Below are 27184 nucleotides of genomic sequence, written 5' to 3'. Positions count from 1 at the left end.
TGGTTTTTGCACTAATTCTACGTTGGTGTACCTTACAAGAACGTGGTGTTGACACGACATGCTGTCCACCACCTTGAGCAATGGAGATGTTATTATGGTCCCACTGTTTGGTATACCTAATGTACTACCAAAATGATAATATGGAATATTACTACGACATTTCAGTGTCTGGGCTACACTGATTAATACTTCAAGGAAAAGAACTTCAGATTGTCTCACTTGGTGTTGTGCTTCTGTAGAAAAATATGGACTTTCAGTGCAGCTGTGTGCAACCTAATGTGCTACAACCATGATGCAATCCTTCCCTTTCCTATCCTAGTTCTTGTGAAATAGTAAAAAAAAGTATATACAGTGTGTGTGCACTTTTATGTCATTTGTTAATATGATTTGTACTCATTGTGTATACATTTTGTCTTTGCTAGATATGTTCTGTACTCAGTGCATGTGCACTATATTTTATTTCATGTTCTGCACTTATATATATGTATACATTCTGTGATTGTAAACTTAGTTAATTAAGAAAAATTTGTTGCACATGGCAGGTCCAATTGACTCACCATCGCTGTCAAATTTTTGACCCCCCAGTGGAGGGTTATGTAAGACGTATGCGTTGCCGGCGATGTGCGAGGCATGGCAGTCTCTGACCAGAGAGTAGTATGTAGTTAGTTGTTGCTTGTCGCTAGTCGGCAGTAGTCTTGAGTAGTCTGCAGTAGTCGACAGGAGTCGGCGCGTGCCTGCACGTGTCGGCAGTCTGCTCTGGTCGGGACTCTGGAGGATTAGTATTATTGTAGAAGGTAAAGAAGCAGCCTTGTGCATATCTAGTAATGTATATTAACTGTCATTAATTTCTTAAAAAAATGCCCCAATAATAATTTTTATAATATAAAGTAATTTTTTTGAAGAAAAGCATTCATTTCAATTTAAAGAAAATTTCCAATGCATGATCATTTCAGAATCAGAAAAATATAGGCCAGCATTGCACAAAGCTGTGCCAAAAATTTTTTACGTAAGAGCAGATATATTCGCAGTTTTTATTGAGGTAAGAATTTTTCCTTTTTTTTTTATTCAGAATACAGGGCCGAGGTGCAGCGCTGCTGTCGTCGTAAAATTTACCAGGTTAATGAATTTTTTTATTAGTTCGGTGTTTAGGACTTTTTCTGTTTCGAACTTAACATTAAATGAGAAAAGAATTTTGTGGGTACATTAAATGTGAATGCATTTCTGCACGGAGACTAAAAATGGGAACCAATTTTGTTCAGAGGTTACAATATTAAAAAATCATTTAATTATTATTTTTGTGGGAGTTTACACATGGTTCATATTTTAATTTAAATTTTTGTGTGGAAGTTACACTTGGTTCTTGGTTCATTTTTATATTTATAGTAATTTTCGCGTGGGGAGGTTACAACCTCTATACGAGTGACTCGGCAAGGTTTAACTACTGTCAGGTATCGTGACGAGATCTTAGGACCTCAGGTGCAGTCGTTGCAACGTGCTGTGGGATCAGACTTCGTGTTGATGGACAATAGTGCTGGACATCATAGAGCAAGGGTGCTTGATGTTTCCTTGAAAACGGAAGATACTTCAGTCATGACGTAGTCTCCTCGCCCTCCCGATTTGAATCTCATGGAGCATGTCTGGGATGCTCTAGGGAGACCGATGGCATCACGTCAGCATCCACCAGCCACTTTTCAAGACTTGCGAACAGCTCTGCAGTAACAGTGCCCTCCCTGCCTCAACGTGAGCTGGATGAGCTCATTCACATTATACCCCGTCGTCTTCAGTTCTGTACTGGTGCCAGAGATGATCACACTCCATACTGAGGACATTAAACAGTTGTCGGAATGTGTGAGAAAATCCATTAAGTTGGAAAAAAACGAAGACGTTTTTGTTTAGCGTTATGCATGTTGCAGCTGTTTACATTCTGTATTCTTTACGTTTTTCTACTTTACTATCAACTGTTTATGGCGTTTTGTGGCAAAATAAACGCAACTTCGCAGGCGTTATCGTGGAGTAGCATCGCTTCACGCACTCGTCCTGGTCGTTGTTCTTGGATTACGTCCGCAATACGTCTCAGTTGTTCACAATAAAAGTCAGCAGGAAGTAATTCATAGGACACTACACCGTTGTTGTTCCACCAGATACACAAAATCATTTATTTTTTGTGGATATGCGTAGGTCTTTATACGAAGTTGCTGCTTTGTTTTGGGCTAAACCATCCCTTTCTTTACCTTATTCGAGCATAAAGACGCCATTTATCACCACCAGATAGGTGTGGTCGGTGTTGTTCACAAGGAACTGAGACGAGCAAACAGAGGTGCCCATATGGCCACCCGCTGATCGGTATACACACCCGACATTTGAAACTTCCCCATTGCAGGCAAATGTCACAAGGTGGTGGAATGGTTACAGTTCATCACATATGTCAGTTCCCGTGGATCATTTTCCATTAATATATATATATAAACGATCTCCATCAAACCCGGAGGTCTTCCGAAACGTGGAGAGTCACTAATGTCAAAAAAACCTACCTTAAACGAGAAAGCAATTTCCTTGGTGTGCTGAGTCCAATGGCTGATACACGGCGCAAATGTTCCTGGCTACCTACACTGCTGTCACGCCTCCACTGAACTCACACTAAAGTATATGTCGGAAACGGTCCCATTTTTCCACGGCACTCCACGTTATAGCGTCCGCAGCTCCACTCACTACACTCAAATGACAAAATGACGGTATGTAAACTCAGACATGAACAGTGAATTATAAATGAAAAATGGCAGTCGATAAATAAGCCCATATCAACCGGAATACCAACGTGCCAAACAAAAACTTTATAAACTTATGCACCAACCTAATATTTGGTCGAATTTTCATCTTTAGATTTGTGTGACTTATCGTGTACCGGAAATTTAGTAGGTTCTTGCTTATTTCTCATGTGGATGACTTCACACTTTTCGTTAAGAGTCAATTGCCATTTTTTTTTGTACCGTACAGATACTTTATGTAAATTATTTTGCGATTGCTTTTGATCATCTGATGACTTTGCAAGACGTCAAATGACAGCATTATCTACAAAAACCGAAGAGGGCTGCACACATTGCCTCCTACGTCGTTTGTCTAGATCAGGAACAACAACGAGCCTAGAACACGTCCTTGTGGAATGCCAGATATTATTTATGTTTCACTCGATAATTTTCCGTCAGTTACTACGAACTGTGAACTTTCCGATAGTTACTTCGAACTGTGAACTTTCTGACAGAAAATCAGGAAACCAATCGCACAACTAAAACGGTATCCCATAGGCGCGGAAACTGATTAGAAGTCAGCTGCGAGGAATGATGTGAAAAGCCTTCCGGAAACATGCAAATGGGGAATCAATTTTGAATTCCCCTGACGATGACACTAACTACGTCGTGAGACCAAATAGCTAGTTGTGTTTCGCAAGAACGATCTTTCCTGATTCCGTATTGAACATTTGTCAATAAATCGTTTTGCTTGAGGTAATTCAAAATGTGTGAATCATTATATGTTCCAAAATCCTACGGCAAACCGAGATCACAGATATGAGTCTGCAAGTCAGCGGACTGAGACCATTTTCTTTCTTAGGTATTCGTGAGACTTGTGCAACTTTCCAGTCTTTAGGTTCTGATGTCTCAATGAGCGAATGGTTGCACGTGATTAACAGATATGGAACCATTTTATCAGCATAATCTGTAAGGAACCTGACTGGTATACAGCCTGGGTCGGAGGCCTTGCCTTTATCAATTACTTTAAACTGCTTCGCTACACCGAGGATATCTGTTTCTAAGTTACTCATATTGGCAGTTGTTCTCCACTTGAATCCTGGAGTATTTAGTGCATCTTCTTTGGTGGAAGTATTTTGGAAAACCGTGTTTACTCACTCCGCTTTAGCGGCACTGTCATCGGTGACATTACCATGGCTATCGGTCAGTGAAGATATTGATTCTGTCTTGCCACTGGTGTAATTTACGTACCACCACAATCTCTTTGGATTTTCTTCCACATTTAGCAACAGAGTTTCGTTTTGGAAACTATTAAACGTATTTCGCACTGAAGATCGATAAATTTCGAGCTTCTGTAGAACTTTGCCAATATTAGAGATATACTACAAGTCAATAACCTTAACATGGGTCAATTTTGTAATCCCCGTTGTAAAATGATACGTCTACTTGTGTGGTAAGGCTCGATGCGAATTCGCTTAGCAAAAATTATGAAATCATTTCCATCGTCGATGGGGTGCTGGTTCCCCTTCTGCGTACGTGCTTTCTATGGAACTCCTTCCTTTGCGGAACTGTATTGAGAGTCCATCATTAGTCGTTGCTCTTCTGGGGCTTATACAGAGACTTAATATTTTTGCAGAGTCTTTAATACACGTCATGAGAAGGCCATAGCCGGCGGCTTGTATGGAATGGTTGTCCGTTGCACCAAACAGTTACTCGCTGTTAGAATAAGTCTTTCGCTAAGCAGTACTGCGACGGTTCCTCAGAGTGTCTCAGCTGGTTATTACTAGGAGCATTAACGTGACAAGTCAGTACCATGGCCCAATAAAGCTGGAAACTTTTCGCGAAATTATATCTGGTTTTATCAACGACCGCTTACAGGTGGTTGCAAACATTATCCCATCGGACGTTGAAACCGAAATCGCTGTTGGACATATTCCTACACTTGGGATGGATGAACCTTTGGTCATGATGAAATGAAATGAAAATGAAGAGGCTGTATAACACTGATGACCGGGAGTCCTCATCTGGGGCAGTTCGGTAACCAAGTTGCAAATATTTTCAGGTTACGTCACATTAGGCGACTTGCGTGTGGATGATGATAAAAGATTATAATGAGAACACGACACCCAGTCCACAAGCGGATTGAACTCGAGCGCTTTGCATGTTAGTCAGTCGGGTTGAGCACTCACCGAAGGAGGTGGACAGTCGAGAAGTACCCACACGTGACGGCTGTCCTGTACAAATTTACCATTTTGCTATATAAAGGCAATGTACAAATTTACGCTATCATTTTGCTATATAAGAGCAATACACAGGAACAGACAGAAATACGGTAACACAAAACATGCAACACATTACCACGCCTACAAAGGGGTATGAAACCCATTGGCACGGAGAACAGCTTCTAGTAGTCTCTGTATGGACAAGTATAGGTAGGTTCTTTGCAGTTTTCAACGCTATCTTATAACCTTATATCTACGAAGTAGTGCAAGTTCAAATAATGATGATGCATATGAATAGCGATGACGCGCCCTTCACAGTAAACCATAAACGCACAATAGTATTGAGATCTGACGCCTGTCGTGGGCAGGGGAGATACGGCATTTCATCCTTGCGTTACAAAACGCGTCATTGATAATACGAGGTATGCGAATAGGGGTCTTTCTGTCTTGGATCACAGCATCATCACTGGTGAAGTAATAATGTACCATGGGACGGAGCCGATCGTCCAAAACGGTCCCAAAAGCCTTCGCAGTAAGTCCATTTTGCTGAGTCACAACGAAGCCCGTACAATAACACGTTGTGGTTACCCAAATCATCACCGAACACCCCGCTACATTTCCCTTTTGGGACGCAAAGTCGGCCAAAATTTGAAACTGTGCAGAAAACTCATCCAGGCAAACTACTTTCTTCCATTGCTGTAAGGTCCACGTTTAACGGTATCGGCATCACGTTTCCCTGTTACGACCATTTGGATCACTGATGAGTGGTTTTGGAGTGCCAGCTCGCGCTGCAACATCCAGTTTATGGAGGTTCCTTTGTTTTGTTTTGATGCTGACGGGCTTCGCGGGTGGGACATTCAGTTCTGTTGTGACTTTTGCAGCTGTCTTCCTCTTACTTTTCGTCACAGTGCTCTTTAATGACCGTCCGTTACGATCACTCAACACACTCTTTCGTCGCGTTGTCAGTCAGCGTATGTCGTTTCTCCTCTTTCCCTCCGTGCGATGTGAATCTTCGATACGATGCCTCGTGGAACGAGAAACACTTCAGCTACCTTGGTTACGGAAACACTCACCACACGAACACCAACAATTTGCCCACGTTCGAATTCACTGAGCTCTGACATAATACACTCACAACTACACAGAACGATGTTCTCACCGGGACTGTCACTTCCAAAGTGTTGTGGACGTTGCACAGAAGTGGTTTGTGATCATATACAACAGCGAAACCTGCAGGCTTGGCTATCAGCTGCATTTAGGTTCATACGATTATTTCTTGCGGTGTTTCCGTATTTTTGTCCAGCCATTGTAAATCACTGTAGCTCTTTCAAGAAAACTAGTTACAAAAAGGGCAAAATTATAATATACTCCATCTAATATTCTGTGAAAGTATGTAAATTTATCTGTAAAATACATCGATAATGAACTGGAAGGCATGTAGTACAAACTGAAATGATCGTAAATCCAGATCCTGTCAAGGTTGTTCGCCCGGATTTTGCAAGTCTTTATATTTGACGAAACTACAACGACTCGTGTGTCGATGACGATGAGATGATATGGTTAGGACATCCCCAGCACCAAGTGAAGAAAATCTCCAACCCGCCGAGGAATCGACCCCACGACTTTTCTATCTAAATCTCTGTCGCTAACACTTAGACTACGAGTTGCGCACAGGTGTTCGGTGTGTAGTAACTGATAGGAGAATAGTAAGGCAAAGTGGGTCCTACGCCACTTGTGAGAGAAACCTGATATCGAATAATTATGCAAACTAATTAATCTCCCACCCCGTAATGATGGGTTTTACCGAGTCAGTTGGTGGGTGGGTTGGACCCTCCCCCTCCCCCCCCTCACAACCACTTCCCTCCCCTCAGCTCCCATCTCCAGATCACTCAAAAGGGTGGGAAATTTAAATGGTGGTGGGAAATTCAAAAACTGGTGGGGAATTCATACTTATTGGCGGGAATATCCAACATCTGTGTGTTCACCTTGGTATCTGGAGGCCAACTGACCTAGTTCATAAGACTTTCATGAGAGGTTCTGCTGTCCCTGCCCCACTCCCCACTCCCCTCTCTACCACATCTTGAAATTGGTGGGAAAAGGCTCAGTCTGTGCTGGGTTGCCAGATAGGACAGACATATGTTTTTGTTCTGTACACAGTGTGCAATATTTATTTCTAACGATTTGAGTTGGACACGGGTACTGTCTAGTTTGGAGCACTAGACAGTAACTCCATCCAGTTTCATCAATTACAGTCAGACATGGCATGGTTATTTTCCCTATTAGTCTAGCAGTAGAGACTTACTCCAGCCAATATAGCCAATAGCCCTATATAGGATGGATGGGTAATAATGATAGGACAGCAAGTTATCGCTGAAGTACACGTGAATAGCCTCCTAACGATCTGCAAGAGGAAAGCTACCGCTGGGAGGATGGAAAACAATAATATTAGGACAGCGACGCACTGTCGCACTGTGCCTGTGCTACCCTGCCCTTACATACAGGTCTCCTGCCGCAGCATCATTTGCGAATGAAACACACTGGTACCTATTTCCGAATCGCAAGAGGCATCCTAGCCAACAAAAATATGGGAAGTAATGTTTGACATACATTTTTATGAATTTATTCCACATTATCTCTTTTTTCAGTAGTCAAGTTACACTCGCCAGGTAAGCATTACAGACGTCTCTGGAGGCTTGCCATAGGCTAGGTAGTCACTATCTCTGGTACAGCTGACATAGCTGAAAACATCCAACGCCAATTACCTAGTCTTGGTTGTATACTGCTCCTGATCTTATTCTGCTGAGACCTATCGGTCTGTAGAGGCTGTACCGCCTCCAGCCCGCTACCCATCACTCGCCATGCTTGAGAGCTGTAAATGACTGCAGACTCGCCAAAGTTATTCTGTCTTTCTCAGAAGGACTGGGTGCATAAATTCAACTGGGGTAAATAACAGGATGTTGAACAATATGCTTCCCCTCGTCATTCCAGCAAATCGAAAATTTCTGAGAAGTGTTTTCGAAATATCCTGCAAATGCTGATGCAGTGAGCAATAACACACTATCCGTTAGTAGGGGGACTAAGTATGGGCCAGGCCACGCTGCTTTGTTGCCAAATTTATTCAAGATGGCGGCGATGACGTCATCCAAGATGGCGGCATGTAGACTTGGCAACATCGCACAACGTCACACAAGATGGCGGCTTTTGGCGGGAAAATAGGCCGATTGTGCTACATCCACTAACCTAACCATCAGAAAAAATGGCGGGAATTTTGAATTTTGGCGGGAAAATTGCCCAATTGTGCTATGTCCACTAACCTAAGCCTCCAGAAGGAAAAACTGCGGCAAGTTTGAATTCCAACAGAATAATGCATGCAAAGACCGTACTTGTCTTTTTATTATTATTGATTATCATTTATTAACATTCACTATCATTCATTGTCTTTTATTATCATTTATTATTATTTATTATCATTTATTATTATTTATTATTATTGACCTGCCTCCACTAGAAAATTCCCTCCAAATTCAAATTCCAACGCGAAATTGGCTGCAAAACCTAACTTTTGTTTATTATTATTCATTATTATTTATTATCATTCATAATCATTCCCTGTCATTTATTATCATTCATTATCATTTATTATCATTCATTATCATTTATTATTATAGTCCTACCTCCACTAGAAAATTGCGCCAAATTCAAATTCCAACAAGATATTCTCTCGAAAACTGTACTTCTATGTATTATTATCATTTATTATTTATTCAAGATGTCCGATTATCTCGGTGAGAAAGCCATTCTCCTTACATCCAAAACAAAAATCTATCACAAGTTCAAATCCCAACACCATAATTTATCACATGTACGAGCTTCCTCCGCCACTTATCTTTTTTCACTGGTAGCCTATCATAATCGTCTCAAATAATAAACTGCACTTATAGTAACGTAATTCACGTCCTTTGATTTTGCAGGGGGGAAGGGACTGAAGACTTTATTTCAAGCAGTACGTACATCACTTGTTCTCCAACACAGTTAGTACACACATCTTTGATATCGCAGTGCAGTCACCATGACGTCCGCGCTCCAACTGCATTAGTTCAAACCCTCGCCACCCTCTGGCCAGCGCGCGGAGACACTGCCTACGGCTGTCACGTGAGGCGGCCGGCCACAAGCGCGGGGGGCGAGCCCAGCGATCGCTCCCACGTCGTAAACATGTTTTCGCTGGACACGTGGGAACTTGACGAGTTTGACGTCACAGCGGTCCCTTGTCCGCTCACCACGTGCATTCGTCGCCTCCGCACGTTTCCCGCCAAAATTGTCTGCCTCAGAGCTGAGTCACACAATGGTCGGCCGTTTCCCTGCAACACTTTCGGCGCCACATTCAAACCTGTCGATGCCGACCACTCACCGTCCACCACGTGTCAGTGTGCGAGCGAGAACGCAGTGCTACACTTTTGGAAGCAAAGTTCGCTCGACAGTGGAATCCGTGCCGGACAAAGGATACGTTTGGCGCTAGAGTTTGACTGACAGTGGAATCTACCATGACCGTATAACAGCGTGTTTGCTCGTCACGAGATCGCTCACTAATTCACTTTCACCACCCCACTATATTAAATAATTGAATTTACAATTTCATATACATATGCAAACGTGTTCAACTCCCTAATTTCAACTACTTTTCGAGGACCAGACCGCCACCTCCTTCTCCTAGGAACCAACGCCAAGTTTGAAATCTGCCAATAACCAAAGCTCACTTGCGCTTCAGCCACCAACCTAAGAAAATTATTTCAAACTAAGCCACCAGCGCTCAACCTCTTCCTACACGTTTCTGGTAAACGGACTCACCCTGCACTAGGTCCACGGATGGAGGAACGAATTTACTTTATTTAGGAATGGAGTATATGTATCACACCTACATGTCCCACATCATACAGACCTGCAAAACACTCCTACATAACTCATTTATAATGTTCTAGACACACGCTTGCTAATTGTAAACAGTAAAAGATAACTCATATCACAGCCTACAGACATGCGAAGCGCTCGTAAATAATGCAAAACATTTACTCCAAATAGCCAAACAATTGCTAATTTTCGGAAATAATTTCAGTGCATAGGCTGATGCAAGGAGGAACGAGTGTACTTTATTTATTTGCGACATATCTTTTTCAAACTTTTACTTCTCATAGGTTTCGATATGTAACGCTCACATAAGGCACTTTCTGAACTCCGGTAGTGTACTACACTTGGCAACACAACCACACCCATGAATATGTTCATTCCAATCCAGACCTGTAACTCCTCTACAGATAAATTTGTCCAGTTATTTGTCTACTCACTCACATTCTGACCAGATTGCCGTTATTACCCAAACACAGCTCAGACTGCGCTGTGCTGCTCGGGTAAGTAAGGAAGGGCTGCACTCTATTTATTTGAAGCCCTTTTATTTAGTTGTGGAGTATATTTGTCACAAAACCCCTGCACTGATCCAACTGTGGTCATCTGACACAGGCCACAAACGCGTAAACAACTCACAGTTTCACCACACAATAGCAAACAGCTCTTAAATAATGCAGTACACAATATCAGCAGACGAGCTGTGAACTCTTAAACTCTCCAAATAAAGCACCGCACAGTGCACAGACATGCTCGCAAAATAGTGCAACAGATGCGCCCAAACACCACCAGCTGCCAAACCGACCAAAAGTCTCTGCTCGGACTCCCCCAAACATGACCTCAACACAGTCGCATTCGCACCTATCACCGGAGAAATTGACATCGCCTATGTGTCTTAGATTACGCTCCAAGGCAGGCCGCGTGCGCGTGCGGTCGGCGGGAAAGGGGATTCCACAGTCTCCAGCCAAGTTCAGCTTCCGAGCGCTCGAGACAGCCGACAAATGCGAAAGCTGCATTGTTCTTCTCATGTATACCGCCGGCGTCTCAGGTGTGGACCTGCCTTCACGTCTATTCTCAGAATAGCTCATAGCTCGTTGGCACACTCGATTAACGGGGCTGGGAAAACATTTACTACTAGCATGCAACCGACATGGTGGCGGAAAAGCATTCACTCTGGTCTACGCTGCAGGCGCGTGTAATCATTGAAAGCACTCTATTTTTTTCGAACAACTTATTTAACCATACAGTGTATCTATCACGCTATCACAAAATACCAATCCCAGATGTGCCCTGGGTGTTGTTCACAGCCCACAGACACGAACCCAATCGTAATTTCAGTACACATTATAGGTAACTGCTACTAAATAATACATCACACAGATGTGTAGATACGCTCAGTACTCGTAAACTATCCTAATAACGCATAGCACAGCCTGCAGATCCGCTCGCGCAGCTACCCCCACTCTGCACCCTGCCCACTGGATCGTGAAGTCACCCATCCGTCTGATTTCAGACCTCGCACAGTCCCTGCTCGGCTTCCGCAAGCGTGAGTTGGCGCGGTCAACGCGCTCGTCAGCGGTCAAAGCACATACGTATGTCCGTCCAGGACGGCGATCCCGAGTCGCGACAACCGAACGCGGGTGAAAGTCATCTTTATATCAACGTAGCATAATTCCAAAGCGCAGCCTTCATACGCTAGACACATCATAGCAGCACATGTCTTTACCTCCTATGACACTGTAGCACACTGCACATTGCTCCTCACACGACATTACGCGACCCTTTAACTAAACATAACTACACATCCCTGATCTCGCCTCGTCTCGTGACCAGCCATCTAAAAACCTTCTCAATATTATTCTTACTTTACAACATTTTTTTTAATAAGACCTAATTTACACCTCCCACCGCACGTAACCTCACACCCGTCCCACCATCAACATACGCAAACGTCCTCAACACTATCTTGACACTCATATATCAACCCACAAACCATGACCATCAATCAATTTACCATTCTCATTCCCTCTTTGCGAATTACAAACGTAGCCTCTATCTAAACACCAATCAACTCATCTTTCTCGCACTTTCAACAGTTAAAATAATTTTACACACACCCAGAAATACCAAACGCAAATAAAGAGTCAAACTTTTATACAGAGCATCAAGCACATACGACAATATTCAAAGCCTGGTCCGTATTTACCACCTCCACCTTCAATTAAATATTATTACCATTGCCGCAACATTCTGCCAGCGCTCGATTTGTACCTATTTTTCCGCTCTTCACTGTTGTCACCAGCGCTCGAATATCACTATCTATAGACTGCATAAATTTCCACATAAAAAAAATCTCGCCCTGCCGTTTAGAGACTCCTATATCCGAACACATAGCATCATTCACCTGTCACTTGCTCTTATCTAATAACTCATCCATCAGGTCTGGGGGCAAGGTCATCCCTTTCTTTCTTTCTTTCTTTCAGCAGCAGACAGCTATTTTTTTTTTCAGTGGTAGCTAAACTGCGCCATCAATTTAACAGCACCATTCGCGAAACATATCTTCAAATACGTAAACAGACTTACTCAATTACACAGCGGTCCCGCTGAGGGCATGACCTTCAGTATTACAGTTCTTAATCCAATAACCACGGAAACAAGTACTAAATGCTCAAGCTAATCCCATAGCGCCTTTCAAAGCGAGTGTCCGAGCACCGCCGGCGGCATGTCAAAGCCACATAGCTGTCCATCTAAACAGCTGTCCACTCAGCCCCAGGACCAGAATGCTGAAGTGGGCTCTCCCTATACTTGCTCGCCAGCTATTGTCTAACGACATACAGTGCACAAATGGATTCCTGAATAGTGCAGATCTCTATCTCCCCCTCACATCTCCAACCGGACATGGAAGCAGTGTCTCCCCCAGCCAGCGAACCCGACGTCATTCACCCTTCGCTCACAATTTCCACTTGCATATATAAAACCATATTCACTCCTGCCAAAACTCACTTAATAATAAAAAAGCATTCTCCCTTTCTAAGCATAGATGAGAATGCATTTACCTTCACCCATTTGATCTCTGCAATTTAAGTCGGAGAAAGACATATCTATTACCTTCTGCAACCTGGCTATAAACAGAACGATCTCAGTTGCTACGACAGGACCTTGTTTTGACCATTTGCTGGAAATGCGCGCAATGTTGTACGCCTCAAACTAGATACTAGTACAGCAGATCCTCAACACCCTATCATCTTTATCCTCTACCATCAAACAGTGAAAAAGTCACGAAGGCACCAATGCGATCCACCTCTAGCAAGGACAAACGGAATTCACAACACTCCACACAGCCCCCCCCCCCCCCCCCGCCACCCGAATAACTCAGATTGCAACCATCCAAGAATACCTAACAGCTCACCAAATCCAACACCTCAGACTTACACACACGCTGCAGAGACCCCTTTAAAGTTTGATCACACATACTCTAAGCGAATGAGAAGCTGCCTCTGGCCCTTGTTCAAACAGTGTTTTCTAACACGCTTTTGCACACTGCCGAGCATTTCGTCTTTCTGCCGCGACTTCGAAGTCATTGTCTGATTCTAAACAGACACTAACGTGGACTGATACACGGCGTCTCACAGGAAACCATGTAAATCATATTCTTACAGTCAATAGCATAACATTGAATGAATTTAAATAAAGGACAGCCACAACACAAGGAAAATAGAAGAGCCTGCTGGCATTGTAGTGACTTCCCGTGATAGGTGCGAATGCGACTGTGTTGAGGTCATGTCTGCGGGAGACCGAGCAGAGACTTTTGGTCGGTTTGGCAGCTGGTGGTGTTTGGGCGCGTCTGTTGCACTATTTTGCGAGCATGTTTGTGCACTGTGCGGTGCTTTATTTAGAGAGTTTAAGAGTTCACAGCTCGTCTGCTGATATTGTGTACTGCATTATTTAAAAGCTGTTTGCTATTGTGTGGTGAAATTAGGAGTTGTTTGCGTGTTTGCGGCCTGCATCAGATGACCACAGTGGGATTAGTGCGGGTGTTTTGTGACAAATTTACTCCATAACTAAATAAAAGGGCTCCAAATAAATAGAGTGCAGCCCTTCCTTACTTACCCGAGCAGCACAGCGCAGTCTGAACTGTTTTGGGGCAATAACGGCAATCTGGTCAGAATGTGAGTGAGTAGACAAATAACTGGACAAATTTATCTGTAGAGGAGTTACAGGTCTGGATTGGAATGAACATATTCATGGGTGTGGTTGTGTTGCCAAGTGTAGTGCACTACCGGAGTTCAGAAAGTGCCTTATGTGAGCGTTACATATCGAAACCTATGAGAAGTAAAAGTTTGAAAAAGATATGTCGCAAATAAATAACATACACTCGTTCCTCCTTGCATCAGCCTATGCACTGAAATTATTTCCGAAAATTAGCAATTGTTTGGCTATTTGGAGTAAATGTTTTGCATTATTTACGAGCGCTTCGCATGTCTGTAGGCTGTGAAATGAGTTATTTTTAACTGTTTACAATAGCAAGCGTGTGTCTAGAACATTATAAATGATTTATGTAGGAGTGTTTTGCAGGTCTGTATGACGTGGGACATGTAGGTGTGATACCTATACTCCATTCCTAAATAAAGTAAATTCGTTCCTCCATCCGTGGACCTAGTGCAGCGTGAGTCCGTTTACCAGAAACGTGTAGGAAGAGGTTGAGTGCTGGTGGCTTAGTTTGAAATAATTTTCTTAGGTTGGTGGCTGAAGCGCAAGTGAGCTTTGTTTATTGGCAGATTTCAAACTTGGCGCTGGTTCCTAGGAGGAGGAGGTGGCGGTCTGGTCCTCGAAAAGTAGTTGAAATCAGGGAGTTGAACACGTTTGCATATGTATATGAAATTGTAAATTCAATTATTTAATATAGTGGGGTGGTGAAAGTGAATTAGTGAGCGATCTCGTGACGAGCAAACACGCTGTTATACGGTCATGGTAGATTCCACTGTCGGTCAAACTCTAGCGCCAAACGTATCCTTTATCGGGCACATGTTCGACAGGTTCCATCGTGTCCAGCGTTAAGTGCTCGTGGGCGCGGAAAGATGTTTATGTAGTCGGACTCTGAGGCGCCACTCGCCGCCTACCTGGTGCGCTCGCCGTGTGAGTGTGCGGGCACCACTGGTCGTTTGACGTCAGCCGGTCAGGGAGCAGTCGATGGAGCGGGCTCAGTCGGCCAAGTGTACGTCAGCTGTACTCTGGAGTTTCGCTGTGTGAGTATGCAGAAGTCAGTTGGGACACACCTGCATGACCGTAATGTCTGAAATAAAGAGTCATTTTCCAGGTATTTACAGAAGGCTATGTCCATAGCGTGTGTGGAGGGACTGTGACATAAGCGGGGCGACGCCGCAGCGATTGTACAGTTATTATGCGCGAGTGAGAGCGAGTCAATTAGCGGGTGTTCTAGTGCGGTCCAAACCTGCTGTTATATAGTCATGGAGGGTTCCACTGCCGAGCAAACTTTGCTGCCAAATGTGTAGCACTGCATTCTCGCTCGCACAGAGACACGTGGTGGACGGTGAGTGGTCGGCATCGACAGGTTTGAATGTGGCGCCGAAAGTGTTGCAGGGAAACGGCCGACCATTGTGTGACTCAGCTCTGAGGCAGAAAATTTTGGAGGGAAACGTGCGGAGGCGACGAATGCACGTGGTGGGCGGACAAAGGGCCGCTGTGACGTGAAACTCGTCAAGTTCCAGCGTGTCCAGCGAAAACATGTTTACGATGTGGGAGCGATCGCTGGGCTCGCCTGCTGTACTAGTGGCCAGCCGCCTCACGTGACAGGCGTAGGCAGTGTCTCTGCGCGCTGGCCAGGGGGTGGCGAGGATTTGAACTAATGCAGTTGGAGCGTGGACGTTATGGTGACTGCACTGCGATATCAAAGATGTATGTGCTGATTGTGTTGGAGAACAAGTGATGACCGTACTGCTTGAAATAAAGTCTTCAGTCCCTTCCCCCCTGCAAAATCAAAGGACGTGAATTACGTTACTATAAGTGCAGTTTATTATTTGACACGATTACAATAGGCTACCAGTGAAAAAAGATAAGTGGTGGGGAAAGCTCGTACATGTGATCAATTATGGTGTTGGGATTTGAACTTGTATTAGATTTTTCTTATGGATGTAGGGAGAATGGCTTTCTCACCGAGAAAATCGGACATCTTGAATAAATATTAAATGATATTAATACATAGAAGTACAGTTTTCGAGAGAAAATCGTGTTGGAATTTGAATTTGGCGCAATTTTGTAGTGGAGCTAGGCATATAATAATATATGATAATGAATGATAATAAATGATAATGGATGTTAATAAGTAATAATGAATAATAATAAATAAAAGTTAGGCTTTGCAGCCATTATCGTGTTGGAATTTGAATTCGAAGGGAATTTTCTAGAGGAAGCAGGTCAATAATAATAAATAATAATAAATGATAATAAATAATAGTAAATGACAATAAATGATAATAAATGACAATAAATGACAATGAATGTTAATGAATGTCAATAAATTATAATCAATTATAATAAAAGGACAAATATGGTCTTTGCATGCATTGTCCTGTTGGAATTCAAACTTGCCACCATTTTTCCTTCTGGAGGCTTAGCTTAGTGGACATAGTACAATTGGGCAATTTTCCCGCCAAAATTCAAAATTCCCGCCATTTTTTCTGATGGTTAGGTTAGTGGACTAGCACAATCGGCCTATTTTCCCGCCAAAAGCCGCCATCTTGCATGACGTCATTCGATGTTGCCCAGTCTACATGCTGTCATCTTGGATGACGTCATCGCCGCCATCTTGAATAAATTTGGCAACAATGCAGCGTGGCCTGCCACATACTTAGCCCCTACTTCCGTTTTCTGACTGCCAAATCCCAAACATGTAGGAGCTTAGATACCTAGCTTTATTCTACAGTATCCTACAGTACCAGTGGTCTAGGGGTAGCGTCTGTGATTCTTAATGAAAATGCGATCGGTCCCAGGTTCGGTCCCTGGCACTGCCAAAATTTCGATAAATAATCAGCATTGGCGGCCGAAGACTTCCGGCATAAGAAGTCAGCCCCATTCTGCCAACAGCCTTGTCAAAGAGGGCGGAGGAGCGGATAGAGGTTCAGGGCACTCTCTTGTCCTAAGGGTGGGAAATTGCCCCTAAAGGTGGAAGAATCAGCAATGATCAACGACAGGAGGATGCAGAAGGCAATGGAAACCACTGCATTAAAGACACGTAACGTGTATCCATAGGACATGTGGCCTGTATTTGAATAAGTGTCATGATGTTCTCTCCATAGGCGAAAGATTTCGGAATAGTCCCCCATTTGGATCTCCGGGAGGGGACTGCCAAGGGGGAGGTTACCATGAGAAAAAGATTGAATAATCAAAGAAAGGATAACGTTCTACGAGTCGGGGCGTGGAATGTCAGAAGCTTGAACGTGGTAGGGAAACTAGAAAATCAGAAAATGGAAATGCAAAGGCTCAATCTAGATATAGTAGGGGTTAGTGAAGTGAAGTGGAAGGAAGACAAGGATTTCTGGTCAGACGAGTATCGGGTAATATCAACAGCACCAGAAAATGGTATAACAGGTGTAGGATTCGTTATGAATAGGAAGGTAGGGCAGACGGTGTGTTACTGTGAACAGTTCAGTGACCAGGTTGTTCTAATCAGAATCAACAGCAGACCAACACCGAGAACGATAGATGGGCGACTGGAATGCAGTTGTAGGGGAAGGAGTAGAAGAAAAGGTTACAGGAGAATATGGGCTTGGGACAAGGAATGAAAGAGAAGAAAGACTAATTGAGTTCTGTAACAAGTTTCACCTAGTAATAGCGAATACCCTGTTCAAGAATCACAAGAGGAAGAGATATACTTGGAAAAGGCCGGGAGATACGGGAAGATTTCAATTAGATTACATCATCGTCAGATAGAGATTCCGAAATCAGATACTGGATTGTAAGGCGTACCCAGGAGCAGATATAGACTCAGCTCACAATACAGTAGTGATGAAGAGTAGGATGAAGTTCTAGACATTAGTCAGGAAGAATCTATACGCAAAGAAGTGGGATACAGAAGTACTAAGGAATGACGAGATACGTTTGAAGTTCTCTAACGCTATAGATACAGCAATAAGGAATAGCGCAGTAGGCAGTACAGTTGAAGAGTAATGGACATCTCTAAAAAGGGCCATCACAGAAGTTGGGAAGGAAAACATAGATACAAAGAAGGTAGCTGCGAAGAAACCATGGGTAACAGAAGAAATACTTCAGTAGATTGATGAAAGGAGGAAGTACAAACATGTTCCGGGAAAATCAGGAATACAGAAATACAAGTCGCTGAGGAATGAAATAAATAGGAAGTGCAGGGAAGCCAAGACGAAATGGCTGCAGCAAAAATGTGAAGATATCGAAAAAGATATGATTGTCGGAAGGACAGACTCAGCATACAGGAAAGTCAAAACAACCTTTGGTGACATTAAAGGCAACGATGGTAACATTAAGAGTGCAACGGGAATTCCACTGTTAAATGCAGAGGAGAGAGCAGATAGCTGGAAAGAATACATTGAAAGCCTCTATGAGGGTGAAGATTTGTCTGATGTGATAGAAGAAGAAACAGGAGTCGATTTAGAAGAGATACGGGATCCAGTATTAGAATCGGAATTTAAAAGAGCTTTGGAGGACTTACGGTCAAATAAGGCAGAAGGGATAGATAACATTCCATCAGAATTTCTAAAATCATTGGGGGAAGTGGCAACAAAACGACTATTCACGTTGGTGTGTAGAATATATGAGTCTGGCGATATACCATCTGACTTTCGGAAAAGCATCATCCACACAATTCCGAAGACGGCAAGAGCTGACAAGTGCGAGAATTATCGCACAATCAGCTTAACAGCTCATGCATCGAAGTTGCTTATAAGAATAATATACAGAAGAATGGAAAAGGAAATTGAGAATGCGCTAGGTGACGATTAGTTTGGCTTTAGGAACAGTAAAGGGACGAGAGAGGCTAATAATGGAAGCAAGGCTAAAGAAAAATCAAGACACTTTCATAGGATTTGTCGACCTGGAAAAAGCTTTCAACAATATAAAATGGTGCAAGCTGTTCGAGATTCTGAAAAAAGTAGGGGTAAGCTATAGGGAGAGACGGGTCATATACAATATGTACAACAACCAAGAGGGAATAATAAGAGTGGACGATCAAGAACGAAGTGCTCGTATTAAGAAGGGTGTAAGACAAGGCTGTAGCCTTTCGCCCCTACTCTTCAATCTGTACATCGAGGAAGCAATGATGGAAATAAAAGAAAGGTTCAGGAGTGGAATTAAAATACAAGGTGAAAGGATATCAATGATACGATTCGCTGGTGACATTGCTATCCTGAGTGAAAGTGAAGAAGAAGTAAATGATCTGCTAAACGGAATGAACATTCTAATGAGTACACAGTATGGTTTGAGAGTAAATCGGAGAAAGACGAAGGTAATGAGAAGTAGTAGAAGTGAGAACAGCGAGAAACTTAACATCAGGATTGATGGTCACGAAGTCAATGAAGTTAAGGAATTCTGCTACCTAGGCAGTAAAATAACCAATGACGGACGGAGCAAGGAGGACATCAAAAGCAGACTCGCTATGGCAAAAAAGGCATTTCTGGCCAAGAGAAGTCTACCAATATCAAACACCGGCCTTAATTTGAGGAAGAAATTTCTGAGGATATACGTCTGGAGTACAGCATTGTATGGTAGTGAAACATGGACTGTGGGAAAACCGGAACAGAAGAGAATCGAATCATTTGAGATGTGGTGCTATAGACGAATGTTGAAAATTAGGTGGACTGATAAGGTAAGGAATGAGGAGGTTCTACGCAGAATCGGAGAGGAAAGGAATATGTGGAAAACACTGATAAGGAGAAGGGACAGGATGATAGGACATCTGCTAAGACATGAGGGAGTGACTTCCATGGTACTAGAGGGAGTTGTAGAGGGCAAAAACTGTAGAGGAAGACAGAGATTCGAATACGTCAAGCAAATAATTGAGGACGTAGGTTGCAAGTGCTACTCTGAGATGAAGAGGTTAGCACAGGTCAGTAGACTGTTGACAAAAAAAAAAACAACCGTTTTCCTATAGGTTCCAGCCAAAATGATTAGCGGTTGTCTAGAGAACTCAAATGGGAATCCCTAAAGGGAAGACGACGTTCTTTTCAAGGAATACTATTGAGAACAAATTTTTGAAGCTGACTGCATAAAGATTCTACTGTTGCCAATGTACATGTCACATAAGGACCATGAAGTCAGATACGAGAAAACAGTGCTCATAAGGAGCCATGAAGTAGTATTTTTCCCTCGCCCTATTTGTGAGTGGAATAGGAAAGGGAATGACTAGTAGTTGTACAGGGTACTATCCGCTACACACCGCTAGATGGCTGGTGAAGTAAACATATAGATGTAAATATACAATTTAGGCCACCTATTTGATATCAGTCTATCGATTTATAGCCACACAAAACCCTCGGAAGTATGTTGTCTCTTATTTATCCAGAAAACAAAAGATGGAACTTATGCTGCTGATTATCTCTGTAGAAACCTCTGTATTAGCCCCTAATATTCTCATTGCAGGCACTTCGAGAAATGTATGTTACAGGTTGTAATATGTCTGCGCACAGTACTTAGAATAAATGGTATAAGCTTACTTCTCTAGTCCCCTTTCATTAAAGTGTTGCTTACCTGGTCAGGTGACTACAGGGTTATAAACACAAAGTCAAATAGGGGTAATGCAGGAGTAGGTATAATAATGAATAGGAAAATAGGAATGCGGGTAAGCTTCTACAAACAGCATAGTAAACGCATTCTTGTGGCCAAGACAGATACGAAGCCCACACCTACTACAGTAGTACAAGTTTATATGCCAACTAGCTCTGCAGATGACGAAGAAATTGAAGAAATGTATGATGAAATAAAAGAAATTATTCAGATAGTGAAGGGAGACGAAATTTTAATAGTCATGGGTGACTGGAATTCGAGTGTAGGAAAAGGGAGAGAAGGAAACGTAGTAGGTGAATATGGATTGGGGCTAAGAAATGAAAGAGGAAGCCGCCTGGTAGAATTTTGCACAGAGCACAACTTAATCATAGCTAACACTTGGTTCAAGAATCATGATAGCAGGTTTTATACGTGGAAGAACGCTGGAGATACTAAAAGGTATTAGTTAGATTATATAATGGTAAGACGGAGATTTAGGAACCAGGTTTTAAATTGTAAGACATTTCCAGGGGCAGATGTGGACTCTGACCACAATCTATTGGTTATGACCTGTAGATTAAAACTGAAGAAACTGCAAAAAGGTGGGAATTTAAGGAGATGGGACCTGGATAAACTGAAAGAACCAGAGGTTGTACAGAGTTTCAGGGAGAGCATAAGGGAACAATTGACAGGAATGGGGAAAGAAATACAGTATAAGAAGAATGGGTAGCTTTGAGTGATGAAGTAGTGAAGACAGCAGAGGACCAAGTAGGTAAAAAGACGAGGGCTAGTAAAAATCCTTGGGTAACAGAAGAAATATTGAATTTAATTGATGAGAGGAGAAAATATAAAAATGCAGTAAATGAAGCAGGCAAAAAGGAATACAAACGTCTCAAAAATGAGATCGACGGGAAGTGCAAAATGGCTAAGCAGGGATGGCTAGAGGACAAATGTAAGGATGTAGAGGCTTATCTCACTAGGGGTAAGATAGATACTGCCTCCAGGAAAATTAAAGAGACCTTTGGAGATAAGAGAACCACTTGTATGAACATCAAGAGCTCAGATGGAAACCCAGTTCTAAGCAAAGAAGGGAAAGCAGAAAGGTGGAAGGAGTATATAGAGGGTCTATACAAGGGCGATGCACTTGAGGACAACTTTATGGAAATCGAAGAGGATGTAGATGAAGATGAAATGGTAGATACGATACTGCGTGAAGAGTTTGACAGAGCACTGAAAGACCTGAGTCGAAACAAGGCCCCCGGAGTAGACAACATTCCATTGGAACTACTGACGTCCTTGGGAGAGCTAGTCCTGACAAAACTCTACCATCTGGTGAGCATGATGTATGAAACAGGCGAAATACCCACAGACTTCAAGAAGAATATAATAATTCCAATCCCAAAGAAAGCAGATGTTGACAGATGTGAAAATTACCGAACAATCAGTTTAATAAGCCACAGCTGCAAAATACTAACACGAATTCTTTACAGACGAATGGAAAAACTGGTAGAAGCCGACCTTGGGAAAGATCAGTTTGGATTCCGTAGAAATACAGGAACACGTGAGGCCTTACTGACCTTACAACTTATCTTAGAAGAAAGATTAGCATTTCTAGCATTTGTAGACTTAGAGAAAGCTTTTGACAATGTTGACTGGAATACTCTCTTTCAAATTCTAAAGGTGGCAGGGGTAAAATACAGGGAGCGAAAGGCTATTTACAATTTGTACAGAAACCAGATGGCAGTTATAAAAGTCGAGGGACATGAAAGGGAAGCAGTGGTTGGGAAGGGAGTAAGACAGGGTTGTAACCTCTCCCCGATGTTATTCAATCTGTATATTGAGCAAGCAGTAAAGGAAACGAAAGAAAAATTCGGAGTAGGTATTAAAATCCATGGGGAAGAAATAAAAACTTTGAGGTTCGCCGATGACATTGTAATTCTGTCAGAGACAGCAAAGGACTTGGAAGAGCAGTTGAACGGAATGGATGGTGTCTTGAAGGGAGGATATAAGATGAACAACAACAAAAGCAAAACGAGGATAATGGAATGTAGTCGAATTAAGTCGGGTGATGTTGAGGGTATTAGATTAGGAAATGAGACACTTAAAGTAGTAAAGGAGTTTTGCTATTTGGGGAGCAAAATAACTGATGATGGTCGAAGTAGAGAGGATATAAAATGTAGACTGGCAATGGCAAGGGAAGCGTTTCTGAAGAAGAGAAATTTGTTAACATCGAGTATAGATTTAAGTGTCAGGAAGTCATTTCTGAAAGTATTTGTATGGAGTGTAGCCATGTATGGAAGTGAAACATGGACGGTAAATAGTTTGGACAAGAAGAGAATAGAAGCTTTCGAAATGTGGTGCTACAGAAGAATGCGGAAGATTAGATGGATAGATCACATAACTAATGAAGAAGTATTGAATAGGATTGGGGAGAAGAGAAGTTTGTGGCACAACTTGACCAGAAGAAGGGATCGGTTGGTAGGACATGTTCTGAGGCATCAAGGGATCACCAATTTAGTATTGGAGGGCAGCGTGGAGGGTAAAAATCGTAGTGGGAGACCAAGAGATGAATACACTAAGCAGATTCAGAAGGATGTAGGTTGCACTAGGTACTGGGAGATGAAGAAGCTTGTACAGGATAGAGTAGCATGGAGAGCTGCATCAAACCAGTCTCAGGACTGAAGACCACAACAACAACAACAACCTGTTGTATTTTCCAGTCTTCGATATATAGCATTTGAATCCATCTGATTTCGACGATTAAGAGATGTCCAGCGCCAAGTTATAGACACCTGCTAATTATCTCGAAATCCCATCGATTTCTGGCAGCACTGTTACATCACAATCACATACAGTATATATGGACCACGCAAAGAAATACAGAAGTCAGAATCATGACACCTACGATTCATATATATCGAATGTCTGACTATAAATGCAGTCCTGTACATGACCTAATCTCCTTCATTGCCTTCCAGTGATTACCACGATAGAAATAAGGCAGTGTAATTGTGTCTGAGTCGTCGCTGACAGCACAGTGTCTCTCTCTCTCTCTCTCTCTCTCTCTCTCTCTCTCTCTCTTTCGCATCCCACAGACTAACACTACGAAATATAAAAACTTCGCTAATGTCACCTGGTAGAGAACTCAATAATATTTTATCATGTCTCTCTCTTCTGATCTAAAAGAAGACAAAAATCATCTGTGTGTTTACTTCGAAGATCTTGCATGTACACATATTGGTTCATTGGAACAAGTGGCCAAAGATCGAAGTCGCTCTATAAAGTTTTGTCGCTTGTACAGGAGGAAGACAATACTATAAAAACTATTAATAACAAGAAAGGATTCATGACGTGTTCTTTCATAAGTGTTTTGATATATTGTTTAATGCTGTAACACATTCAAGCAGTGTATGACTACCGCTTTGCACCTGCCATATATTTCGTTTTTCTTGCATAACTTTGTGGTCTGTGTCAGGTGATAAACCGACATTTACATGTTTCCACTTACTGACTCTCATAGGAAACTGGATATCGCATGGTGTAAACTATGCTGCTCCTGCTCTGGCATAACATCAACTCAATTATTCAAAAACAGTCTTAATCGTATTTTTTATTGTTATTATTATACCGCCAACCGGTTTCAACCCGACGTAGGGGTCATCTTCTAGGCGTTTAGACCATTGTCTCCTGCTGTTATGTAGACAGGAGTGACACCACCAGCATTCGACCAATGGTGTAAACGCCCAGAAGATGACCCCTACGTCGGGTTGAAACCGGTTGGCGGTATAATTCTAGTACCTTCCGCCGCGGAAGTCGAACACGCGGCAGAACAAACGGACGTAGTCAGCCAATAGAGGGCTCCGCCTCCGCGGCGTCTATTCCGCGCAGCGGCTCTCCGCAGCAAGGGCGCCACCGCTAAGCCACGTGCAGACAGCGGCCAATAGCCACTCCCTCCGGTTTCGTGTATAGGGACCTGCTCTGCCCTAGTCCAGCCAACTCTAACCCCATCTTCATGCCTCCACCTCAGGGCTCCCTCTCCTCCCCCTTCCTCCTCCTGAGTGGCTTCCCCCTCCTACTCCCCCTCCACCTCTTGTGCCTCCTTTCAGTGTCTCTGCGCTACCTCCTGCCCTGTCTTCCCTCTTCCTCTCCTGCCCCACGTGTCTCCTGGCTCTTCGTGAACCCACTAATGCCCCTCCTCTCTTCATCCCGCCGCTTCCCCAGCTGCCCCATGCTCTCCCCTCATTTGCCATCCTGTCTGGCATTTCCCTCGGCAGGTCCCACCTGGCAGTTTTATTCTTTGTCGTGTGTGCTCCAAGTGGGTTTTAAGTGTGTTGTTCCGGAGTGTTTTTACTACTATGGCCGACTTTTAACCTGTGCCTGCGCATTCAGTGTCTTCTCTGTGTTTTAAGAATCACCAACTGTGTTTTTTTTTTAACTTTCTGGTGCCTTTTTTAACTGTCCCCATGAACGTCTCCATGTCGGTGTATATTTTACCTCCATTTTTCCCCTTACTCTGTTTTATGTTCCCCTTTTTTATCTCCTTCTGTATGTGTCATTTTATTCTTGTTTTAGTTGTAGTGTCACTCGGCTGAAGAGCGGCGGATTGTGCCGCTGACAGCCCTCCCCTGTCAATATGGGGCAGAGGAATAAAATCACAACAAAGAAAAAAAAAAACCTAGTCCAGCCAGTCTGTACTCGCTCTGGATTTTGTTTCTATCTCAGTGGTACTGCGTTTTGGTCATTGCTCGTTGTTGACATTTGCCTGACTTTGGTTCCGAGTGGACTTACGTTTGGCGTTTGGTGTTGTGGTTTCCACAAGCCTCCGTTGTTTATCTCTTCCTTGTTGTGTTGCTCATAGTCGGTCGTGGTCGGTTGTTGTCAGTTGTCGTTGGTCCGTCGTCCAACTCGTCCTGTGTTTACTCGGTGGTGCATGCTCCACCGCGGCGGCTTCCCTGCCTGGCGGCTCCGATCCGCAGCCCAAGGCATTCCCGCTGTTGGTTGTGGGGACTACAATAATTATAATAAATGCGATTAAGACTGTTTTTAAATGATAGATTAATCATACTAATCGCTGCATCATCTCCACAACCATGTTGCCCCAAAAAATAACATCAAGTGCCGGCACAATGGCGTGGAACATAACCACAGTGAAGGCTGTGTGAGATGACGTCAGCCCATAGCACAGTGACTAGGACAAGAGGGGCATCTACCCAAAGAGAATATAAACGCTGCTCCAGCCAAGCCTCAGCCACACTCGAAGAGCAGCACTAGAAGACGAGCTGTCGTCATAACTGTTTAGATGAGACTTTTGCCTTATATTTATTGCTTGCATTGAAATTGTATATAGCAAAGGAAAAAAACGGTTCAAATGGCTCTGAGGACTGTGGGACTTAACATCTGTGGTCATCAGTCCCCTAGAACGTAGAACTACTTAAACCTAACTAACCTAAGGACATCACACACATCCATGCCTGAGGCAGGATTCGAACCTGTGACTGTAGCGATCTCGCGGTTCCAGATTGTAGCGCGTAGGACTGCTCGGCCACCCCGTCCGGCATAGCGAAAGACATTCAATATTTGCATGTCACCAATTTCTTGTGACAGGGAATTTATGTATTGTCAGTTCAGTTACCATAATAAACGCCATTAATATAATTTGTTTGTATGTTGTCTAGCTAACTGAGAAAACAGCTTCCTAGGCACCTTGTATTACATCAATGGGCAGGATACCACATTGACAATGAGGATTCACAAACCAACCCCGCGCGTTGCAGGTCGCGGAATGTTCTGCTGTGTTTTACTGGTGCCTTAATTCTCTCCTGTCTTTACTTTGCAGGGATGTTTTCTTGCTTTCTGTCTCTTATCGTTTTTGATTAGCAGCTTTTTCAGGTGGGCTTTGTCATTTTTTTTTGTACTTATTTTTCTAGCTTGCCTTGTCTGTTTCTTGTATTTGTCTCCTCCAAAATGATAACCTCACCAATTCCACCCGCTGCCCAGGCGCCACAGCTGTCAGTGTTAGTTGCAACAAAGCTAATGTAGATGTTTCAGTTCCAGTCTCAGCAAATATCTACACTGTTCAACATGGTGCAGCAGCTGCCGGTCAATGCTGAAACCTCGACAGAACAAGCACCACCTACTACGGCTACTATACAGCCTTTTCGCCAGTATCGTGAACAAGAAGAGGAATAGCTCGAATGGATACAACAGTTCGAAGCCCACATATCTGCTCACAACGTACCAGGTACTGTCAAAAGCCATTAATTTCTCACAGTGAGTAGGAAGTGCAGTGTTGCCCCTCATCTACAAGTTATTCCCTAACGCCACTGTGAGTGAACGTTCGAATGAACAGGTTGTAGATTCGCTAAATAACTACTATGATTAACAAGTGAATGTGGTAGCAGCTAGGTATCAATCCTTTAATGGCAAAAACACGGTCAGAACTAACCACGAGTAAGTAACAGATTTGCAGGGTACGACGAGGAAATGCAAATTTAAATGTGCTTGCAGTGCTTTATATTCTGATGTTATGTTGCGTGATGCGATCGTATGCAGTGTAGCTGACGTCAAACT

The sequence above is a fragment of the Schistocerca cancellata genome, chromosome 6 (genome assembly GCF_023864275.1).
Source record: "Schistocerca cancellata isolate TAMUIC-IGC-003103 chromosome 6, iqSchCanc2.1, whole genome shotgun sequence".
Lineage (NCBI taxonomy): Eukaryota > Metazoa > Arthropoda > Insecta > Orthoptera > Acrididae > Schistocerca > Schistocerca cancellata.
The sequence above is the reverse complement of the archived record's forward strand: the minus strand, read 5'-3'. Positions refer to the sequence as shown.